The sequence below is a fragment of the Gouania willdenowi genome, chromosome 9 (genome assembly GCF_900634775.1).
Source record: "Gouania willdenowi chromosome 9, fGouWil2.1, whole genome shotgun sequence".
NCBI classification, from domain to species: Eukaryota; Metazoa; Chordata; class Actinopteri; order Blenniiformes; family Gobiesocidae; genus Gouania; species Gouania willdenowi.
Genome location: NC_041052.1, coordinates 2,417,798 through 2,427,797, shown reverse-complemented (window position 1 = coordinate 2,427,797; position 10,000 = coordinate 2,417,798). Strand labels below are relative to the sequence as shown.

Genomic DNA, 10,000 nt, shown 5'->3' with positions numbered 1-10,000 from the left:
CCTCACCCACAGACACAACAAGCTGCAAGAAAGAACAGTCACACAGAATCTCACCAATTTCAAACAATAAACCCAGAAAAAGACGTTTCTAATTTATTCAGTCCAGACACGAGCAACTTAGGGCCACAAAGATGTAATTGTATCAGATCCGAGGGTCACATGATCAACATCTGGGACGGCTTTAAGACTCATGACCAACCTGAGCATTAATACAAAAGGTTTGTGTGCTTATTTGAAGTCTCACGTGTTTCTGGAGTAAATTCCTTGTAATTTAGTATGGTTTTTATTAGCATTTATTTGTTAGCAGGATTATGTCAAAAGTACTGAATGGATTTTGGCAATATTTTAACTAATTATTTTAACCTCACGGCATGGAAGATTTCATTACATTTTGATGGAGAGCTGGATCAATAAACTGATTCTGAATCAGTCTCAAAAATAAAAAAACCTCAATCGCTCATCATTATCTCGGTTTGTAATTGATGGATATTTATGAAATTTGACTTAGTTTGTTATGTGACTTTGGTCCCTCAATTACCACACCAACATTGTGACCTAGTCTATGTGCATTAATGAAAGTGTGAATGATCATGGTACTATGCTCAGGATCATTGATCGAGATCACTGACAATATCTGGAAAAGAAAAGACTTGGAGTATGGCGTAGGTTTACACTCTATGTGATCTGGCTTTCTATGGTTTTGTTGTTATTTTTGGTTTCTGGAGTCATTTTTGTTTGTCCATTTTTCAGTTATTTTTGTGTATGTTTGTTGTCATATCATGTGTTTTTGATGTCATTTTGTGTCCATTGGTGCCATTTTTTGTAATTTTCTTGTACAGTTGCACATTGAATTTATTCTGGATTTGACAGAGAAAGAAAGAAGAGAGAAGAAGAAAAAAAGCATTGCACATTTCATTGCAATTGTTCTAAAAAAAAAGAGAAAAAGGGTGTCCATACATTGTGACCTAGTGTATGTTATTAATGGAGGTGTATGGTTGTATGGTTTTGTTGTCATTAGTGGTTTCTGGAGTCATTTTTGTTGTCGTTTTGTACATTTATCTGTCATTTTGGTGTATATTTGTAGTCATATCATGGGTTTTTGGAGAAAAATTGTCCCCTTTGATGCAATTACCTATGTTTTTGTGTAATTTTGCTCCTTTTCTCTGTCATTTCATACAGTTGCCCATGTCTGCTCTGTGGGATCGTGAAAAAGTTGTGCACCAGTCAAACGTTATGAAGTAGGTCGCTGACGTCGTTCCCAGCCTATCACGGTGAAAAGAACGGTTAACTACGAGTATAGTAACAGCCGATCGCAAAGCTAGCAAAACGTAAATATTAAAAGGAAGACACAGAGGAAGAGAAAGGACCATCAGGGCTTGAGCCAAACTTTAACATGCAATAAACCATTGCAACATTAACTACGGTCAAATTTAACTGGTTTCAATTTATCTCAGAAATGTTGGTCCTGTTTGGCAGCAGCAGTATTACAAACATGTGACTTTAGTTTAGATATTAAAACTCAAACTCAACTGATTTTTTTCTTCATAAGGTACGACCGACAGTGCAATTCAGTGAAATTAGAAAAACGTTTTGTTTTTCCTTAAGAACAACAACAAAACCACGGATGCAGAACGGCTGGATGAATCTACAAAGGATCCAAATCAGGACCAGAAACCTCTGACTTCAGCACATCAGACAAAAGAAGATCACAGTCTTTTCATCTCTGACACATTCTTCAACATTTGTTACGCCTTTGGCCTCCTCTGATTCTCTGGGGGGGCGGGGGGGCACTCTTAGATGGTCTTAGGATGGCAATTGGATAAAGTGTGAGGTGGGGCATCGTGGGTAGGCATGACCAGGACAAGGAAGCCAACGAAGGCTGGTGGAGGGGCGGGCGGGCGGGGGGGATGAAAGATCTCAAATATCTATGATAGTCGACGCTGAACTTAATCATTACCAGTGAAGGAACGACTTAAAGGAAGAAAAGAGTCACAGAGTATGAGAAAATGACAAAGTGGCATGTAGAGTTTTAAAACAAGACACATCCAGATGGAGATGAAAAGTAAAATTAGAAAGTGAGGAGGGACACACACGGAAGGATTTTATAAAATGTTACAGACACACACATGAAAATAAAAGTTAGACATTCAACAGTTTGGATCAGACTGTGTGTTTGTGCTCTGATAATAACACACACACGCACAAACGCACGCACGTATTCACACGCGCGCACACACGCAGACACAAGCGCGCGTGCACACAGGTTTACACAGGCGTACAGACACACACGCTTAATTACACACACACACACACACACACACACACACACACACACACACACACACACACACACACACACACACACACACACACACACACACACACACACACACACACACACACACACACACACACACACACACACACTATTCTGTCCATCGATCTTCCTCAAAGACGAAAATCTCACGTGATGAAACGAGATAAACTCAGGACTTTCCAACTTCCTAACTTGAAAAAGTGACTTGGAACGCCACCTGAAGTCGAAGTTTCTACTTGGTAAAGTTGCCGGAAAAATCTAACATTATATCCGTCCGCCATTTTTGAGATATTGCGATGTGCGGTCAATACATCGGATATCGACTTGTTTAAAACCACCAACATCGGTATCAGCCCCAAAAAATCCTACATCATAATTCCAGCAAGTTTATTTTGTCTTTTTTTAAATAATATGTTAAGGTTTCATTTATTCAGACATTTGTTTTTCAAGAAATGTACTTTGAAATACAAGCCTCTGAGGAAGACTGACAGTTGCCAGTCGAAATATCCTGAAAAAAGCTGAATAAATGAAACCTTAATCCGACATCATTCGAGCTGTAATTCCAACATCTATGAATTTAAAAAATAAAACTGTGATTCATTTAACCTTTGACATTAGGGATTATTTCCTGTTGGTTACACTGAGCCACAGACTGATACACATTTAATTACACCTGCGCCACGTGCACACACCTACACACAGTTTAATGAGCGCTCACACTTCCACGGCCTGTCACAGGCTTGACTACAGACTGTTCTCTAAAACTAAATTAGGTGGGTATGATTAATTTGGTTACAGAGCCGACGCCATAAACACACGTCTTTATAGTTTCTAAATTAGCAGCAGAAGGAAAAACACTCGTCTGCAAGGAATGCTGAGACACCCACAAAGCTACCACCTCCCCAATGTTTAGACCTAATATAAAGTCTTTGGATGTGACAAACCTCCTCAATTAAATTAGCATAAATGCTGGGAAAGCAAAACCAACTTTGAGTCTTAAAACCAGCAACAAATCTCTCGCTCTCTGTGTGTGTGGAGCGAATCTCTCCCCAACGCGGTGTCGGTCCCACCTGAAACTTTTTTACCAGCTTCCACATCGCCTGAGTGTGTGTCTCTCTTATTTTGAAAACGTTTATTTTGATTTTATTTTGAAATCACCGCAGAATCACCGGATGGAGGGTTAGACCGGAGAGGGGGGAGGGTCATCTGAGCAGCCACACACACTCACTGATACACTAGCAAAGCTCTCAAGTCTCACGCCTTGGATGTGAAACACACATTTCCCATAGAGGAAATATGGACAGGTAGTGAGACACACACACAAACACACAAGTGGGTGTATGCGGGCGGCTGATGCGCGTGCGTGTGTGTGTGTGTGCCGGTGTCATGGATTGAGTTTACCTCAGTACGTGACTGCTACGTACCGAGATGTACCTGTGCTGGAATTGCCATCCACAATGTCAAACAGAGATTGCTGTACTATATTAAAAAACATCACATCAGTCGACCATCGATAAAAAAAAATCAACCAATGATTAAAAAAAAATGATTGTCGTGATCAGATTTATATGAATACAACTTAATAATGTAAAGTTACATTAGGTTAACTTTTATCTATTGCAATGAATATTATAATAATGTTTATTTGAAAAATAAATGATTTTTTATTTAAATAATGTTTTTTTGGAGAATAAACTATTCCTACTCGTATTGAGATTTCTGCATCAGACACTATTATGGTGCGTTCACATGAAACGTGTTTCAGACGTCGAAATCGTGCCTCACGCACGTAGTTAAATGCTTGTGCTCATTGAATACAGACGCTTGTCACTAGTGACAAAGATGCTCTGGACACGCGCCCAGCGCGTTTAGGGGAGGGGCTTCTCTGTTGCTGGTGGTGTTCATACAATGGATGATATTGTGGCGATCAGTTACGTTCATAATTCACCCAGTGACTGTGAAGTGGTGGGAACATTATTTTAGTTGAAAAAGAGGTGTTTCTGGTTAGTGTTTTTTTCTTCTTCTTCTTCTCATTATTCTGAATATGTCACAGTTGGGAAATGCCCCTGATTGGTCGACGCACCGCAATATGCCCCAAAAGTTCAACAATCCCAACTGCAGCGTCGGAGGCCTATTATTATTTTTATTTTTATTTATAATTTATTTAATTTGTTTATTTAACCATGTATTTATTCATTCATGAATTTTTTCATGTATTAATTTATTTACTATTTTTTGGGTGTATTCTAATCAAAAATCCATACTATTTGTAATTTGCTTATTTTTTTTAAATGTCATTTTCTTTAAATTTATTTTTATTTCTTTATGTATTAATTTATCTCTTATTGTTTGGGTGTATTCTAATCAAAAATCTAAACTCCTCATTTAAGAAAATCATGCATTTTTACTTTTTATTTGATTTAATTTCCATTTTTTGTTTATTTATTCATGTATTTATTGATCTATGTGTTTATTCATTTACTCATTCATTATTCATCTATTTATCTATCATCATTTATTTTTTGGGTGTATTTTAATCAAAAATGTAAACTTGATGGAAGCAGTGTGCATTAATATTTGATGCTGATGCCACTGTGTCCTGATACACTTCTACACTTCAATAAAGACAAATATGAAACAGAATAATAATGCACGCAGCATTCACATGGAACCAAAACACAACTTCAGGAGGTCTGAAAAAACCTATTAGAGGACAAAAAGAAAATCTTTATTGTAATCTGAGGGACAGTGTTTCTAAATGTGTTAGCACGAGGGATCTCCAGCTCCCATCAGGTCATTTCATCACAAAAAAACACCATTCCATTTGATTTTCTCTGTGAGGAGTGACTTTATAAAATGACTTAGCACTTTTATCATAAGCCTGTCATTTGAGAGAAGTTAGTAAAAGTAATAGATTTTCTAATCTTTTTTTTTTTTGCTCGCGGCCGAGCAGCGAGGGGCGAGTTACAGGAGATTACTCAGGAGTGAGAGAGTATTAGAGAGAGAGAGAGAGAGAGAGATCCAGGTCCACAGAGTCATCACAAATGCAATGATTCTCAAAGTTAGAATATGATTTCCAATTGATACTGAACACGATACTAAACGAGATCATTACTGACGCCGATTAGATGGGAAAGAGGAAGTGGCAAACACACAAGAGAAATTATAAAAATGATTCAGAGGAAGAACTAGAGAAAGTATGGGACCAAATGTTATCTGAGAATCAGTTAATGAGTGCTGTGCTTCCAACTTAACTGGGATGACTGAATCCTGCTCATATTCAAGCGAATAATGTGCTAAAAAAAAAAAAAACACAAAGTTTGCAGAGTAACACACACACAGCTTGCTCTGGGCAATATTCCCTGTTTTCAGCAATTTTTACAAAGACATGAAAAAAGCTTTTACCACAGAAAAGCCCAAAGATATTAAAGTCTAAAATAGTTTGTTTTAGGACCGCCTTCATCTTTGATTAGAAGTTAGATCTCCTGAAACAAACCTCCAGCATTTTCAGTTGTTTTAACGACGCTTCTAGAATTAATATGAGCTGAATAATGCAAATCATACTGAACTATTTGTTGTTCAGAACTGAAAAATACGATTAAAATGACAGTACCATACTTATTAGGCCCGAGCGCCACGAGCTGACGAAGGGCCTCTTGTTCTAATAGTGGCCACACTACGAGGGAAGGGGCGGAGCCTATGCAAACGCCACATACCCGTCAGTGATCAGGGACTGGTCATGTCGTAGGCATGTCTCTGCGCTTTCCAAACTCAAAAAGGGGGAAACATTGTTATAGTACTGGAATCTTATCCTCTTTTTTTCGTTCTTTCTTTCTCGGTGTCAGAACCAACTCACCTACTTTTCACCCACTGAACCATTATGAAGGGTCACAAAAATTCAAACAAAATTGCTCGCTTCTCTAATTTCTGGCTATTTCATTTTATTATTATTATTTTATTTTATTTTATTTTAAAAATGCAAAAAAAGGCGGCGAAAGCGAGGGCCAATTATCGCCACTTGCGGCTATATTTTGCACTTGTTTTTGCATTTGATTAAAAATGTCAATAAAAAGAGTTGGAATAAACGACTTCAAACATCGAGGACTAAGGTTACAAAGGGGCGGAACAGTTTCTGGTAAATTTTCACAGGAACTTAATGTTTAACTAAACCCTGAGGTTTTTGCTGAACTGCCAGTAGGGCGAAAATTCAGAAAAAAATGCTTTGATTGTGGGCGGGGCTCCTGGAATAGTTAAGGCACGCCCAGTCTATATTAGAAAATCTATGCTATGCTTTTCATGGAAATTTTTTTTTTGGAAATTAAATGAAAATGGGAGTAATTTTCAATATCTGAGATGCCTAAAGATTCCAACCCCCCTTTAATAAACACATTTTGGAGAAAAATAAATAAATAAAGTTTGTCCTATAATCTTTGAAATGTACTTATTAGTAAATCTATGTCTAACAAAACACATTATTTTGCACCATATTCATTTAATTGCCTTTTAAAAATGGGACTACTTTACAGTTTTAGAGTCTGTGTTCCTCCATCTTGAAATCATGTGATTGATGATGTCACACGGCCCCACTGCCTGTAAACATCCCATTGTTTTCTATTGGAATGAAGCATTCAGCCTGATTTTTAGATCGTTTAGTAAATTTTTAGATCATTTAGTAGCTTTTTAGATATTTTGCAGCTTTTTCAGTCAACATGACAACTTGCGCCGCTTTTTGTTGCTCTATAAAACCAAAAATAGTTAAAGTTGTCAATATAAACCACTTTTGTTTACCAAAAAAAGACAAAAATATTTGTGACCCTAAAATAAATCTGTCCTCGCGTTGGGCGACAGATTAGTGGGTTTGTAGTAGACAATGAAGCAGAGAAGAATAGCTCCCCTAAGGGACCTTTACTCTTCTTTAAACAGTGCGCTGACACGCTCTGGTTGCTAAAGTTAGCGAGTAAATCATGGACAGTTGAAGACGCACAAACCCTGAGGATAGATGGACTCCTTTTGGGTGGAATTCCTTGTAAAAAAAATTACAAATAGTTAAGATAATAAATGAGGAAATACAGCGAGAAATTAAAAACAGGAAATTTGAGGGAAAACAGAACATGTGATTTAAAAAAATGAAATAAAGAAAAATTAAACAAAACAAAGTAAATTTAAAACCATCAACAAATAATGAGAAATATGATGATATTGTAAGAATTAAAATAACCAAAAGTCCTGCCTGTTATATTGCTTAAAATAAATTAAAAAGCACATTGAAAATCTCAGAAAAAGTTGGTCATGGTGTCCTATTTTCTCTCAATATTGTCATTATTTTTCTCTTTCTTTTTAAAACCACATTATGTTGGTACTTTGGGTTCCTGAATTTAAAAACCAAGCCATAATGTAATATAATCAAATTCAGTTGTTTTTTTTTTTGTCATTTGTATGTGTCTCGTTGAATATTTTATCTCTTATAAAAGGATAAAAAAATAATAAAAATAAATAATAATAATAAAAACTGTTGCAGGGAAAATCTCGCTGCTGCTCTAAAAACCTATAATTTCCAGGAGAATCAATTGTTCCCCTCTGAACTCTTCTAAATTCACCTTGGTTAAAAGGGTAATAAATAATAATGAGGTGTGTTACTGTGTGTGTGTGTGTGCACATCCACCTCCAGGTATGCAAATGCTGTTATGACTGGCTGGCTTCATTACTGTCTGTCTACAGCGGCATGGCCAAGGTCAGTGGGGGCTGCAGCCATGGTGGGGGGGGCACAAAAAAAAACTAGGAGCGTAAATTAATCTGCTGTTTAATCTAATAATGCGCAGAGCCATCGGGCGCCTCAGTCCTATTAACACAACTGTAATTGCATTTGAGGAGGAATGGGAGCACACAGGTCCGTGGAGGTAAACGCACACCCCCGGTGTACACTTCACTACATCAAATACAATTGGAATTGTGTTACACGGGCGTCGGTGTGAACATGTCACACACACCTATACATACACACACACACGGAGGTGAACGCACGCATTCCCTGGAATGGACGAGAAAAGAGGATAAATGAGAGGAAACAACAGAGTGCAAAGTTTTCCTGCTGAATTCAATTGAACCAATCATTGTGCGTCCGTGTGTGTGTGTGTGTGTGTGTCCATGTGTGCGTGGCATGGAGCATTGGCGCTCATTAGCATGCTAATATCCAAACGGCAGGGTGTATTCAGAGTAGAAGCATGTTATTAGGATTCATCTCATTAGGCTTTCATGAGATTTAAAAGTTAACACAAAAAAATCAAACGTGCAGCACGACGACTCCTTTTTATTCTCCTCTCAAAGTTACATTTCCCGCACGGAGCAAAGTCTGAACCTGTCGATACGAAGAGGAAAAACTCTGCACCTGTCGTGTATTTTCTTTTAATTGGTTTTAATTGTATTACTTTTATTTCACTCTACAGCAGATTGTTGCGATGACAAACAAAGTGACGCAGTGCTTTTCAAAGTGTGTATCGCGCTCTCCATAAATCATTCCTCTCTCTCTCTAGAAAATGTCCTCTAGCAAAAGGTTTGCCGTCAATGAGGTTTTGGAACAGCTCTTTCACAGTGAAAGTGACGTAGAGGAGAATGTGTCTGAGAGAGAGGATTTAATAGCAATTAACCCCAAATATGTTACAAAAAAGGAGATAAAAATAAGTAAATACATATGTTTATGAGAGGAGGGGGGGGGGGGGGGGGTGACCAACATCAGCCAATATGGTTCATTCCGAGGGACATGAATGTGCAACCCAATTTAAAAAAAGATTTGGATGAAAGATTTTTAAGAGCCAATAACTTTAAAACTGAAAGTTTGACCTGATGGTGGCGCTGCAGGAAAGGTCAAAGGTCATATTATCACCACAACCAATAGGGTTCATAATCATTAATGTTGTCAGTAAATCTGAGAAGATTTGGATGAAAACTGTTCAAGATAAATTAATTCTAATTTTTAAAAGTTTGTCCTGATGGTGACGCTAGAGAACAGGTCAAGGTTTAATTATCAAGAAGTTATTCATGGATTCAACAAATAAACAAAGTGTCTGACACAAAAACTTGGTCAACAATTTTCTGAAAACCATTTCCTGGAGGCAAATGTGTTATATGTGGGTTAAATGCCTTCTTCATTGACAATAAAGATGGTTAATGTGAAACAAAACACCTACACACAAAGAAAGTAATGATGAGAAAAACTCAGAAATTTAAAAGAGCATTAAATTATTAGCCTGTGACCAGGAAGAAAATATAACGTGGAACAAAAATGCAAAAATAATTTATTTGGCCACATTTTTTAGCTAAAGCCAAGAGAGACAAGAGAATATGATGAAATATGATCTGAAGTATTTTATTTTGAAAAGTAACCGGATGTTTTAATGTTTATTCTGGACTTAACTTCCTGTTTCACTGTATTTGTTCTGTGCTGAGTTGTCGCGTCGTGCTCCGGCATCCACCAGAAATAGAAGTCCTGTCAGAGCTGGGACGGAGCAGATACACAGCGCACCGGTGGAAATGAACACACAGACTAAAGTGGAAACCTATCAGCTCCGGTGGTGTGGCGGAGACGTAACGAAGCGCAGACGTAACGCAGCGGAGACGTAACGCAGCGGAGACGTAACGCAGCGGAGACGTAACGCAGCGGAGACGTAACGCAGCGGAGACGTAACG

General features: G+C 37.7%; 1 protein-coding gene across 1 annotated transcript in view; it reads right to left on the bottom strand.

Annotated features, from left to right (window-relative positions):
* fbxl17 (F-box and leucine-rich repeat protein 17) overlaps window positions 1-10,000 on the bottom strand; it is a 225,870-nt gene that overhangs the window by 200,580 nt on the left and 15,290 nt on the right. The window lies entirely within an intron of this gene.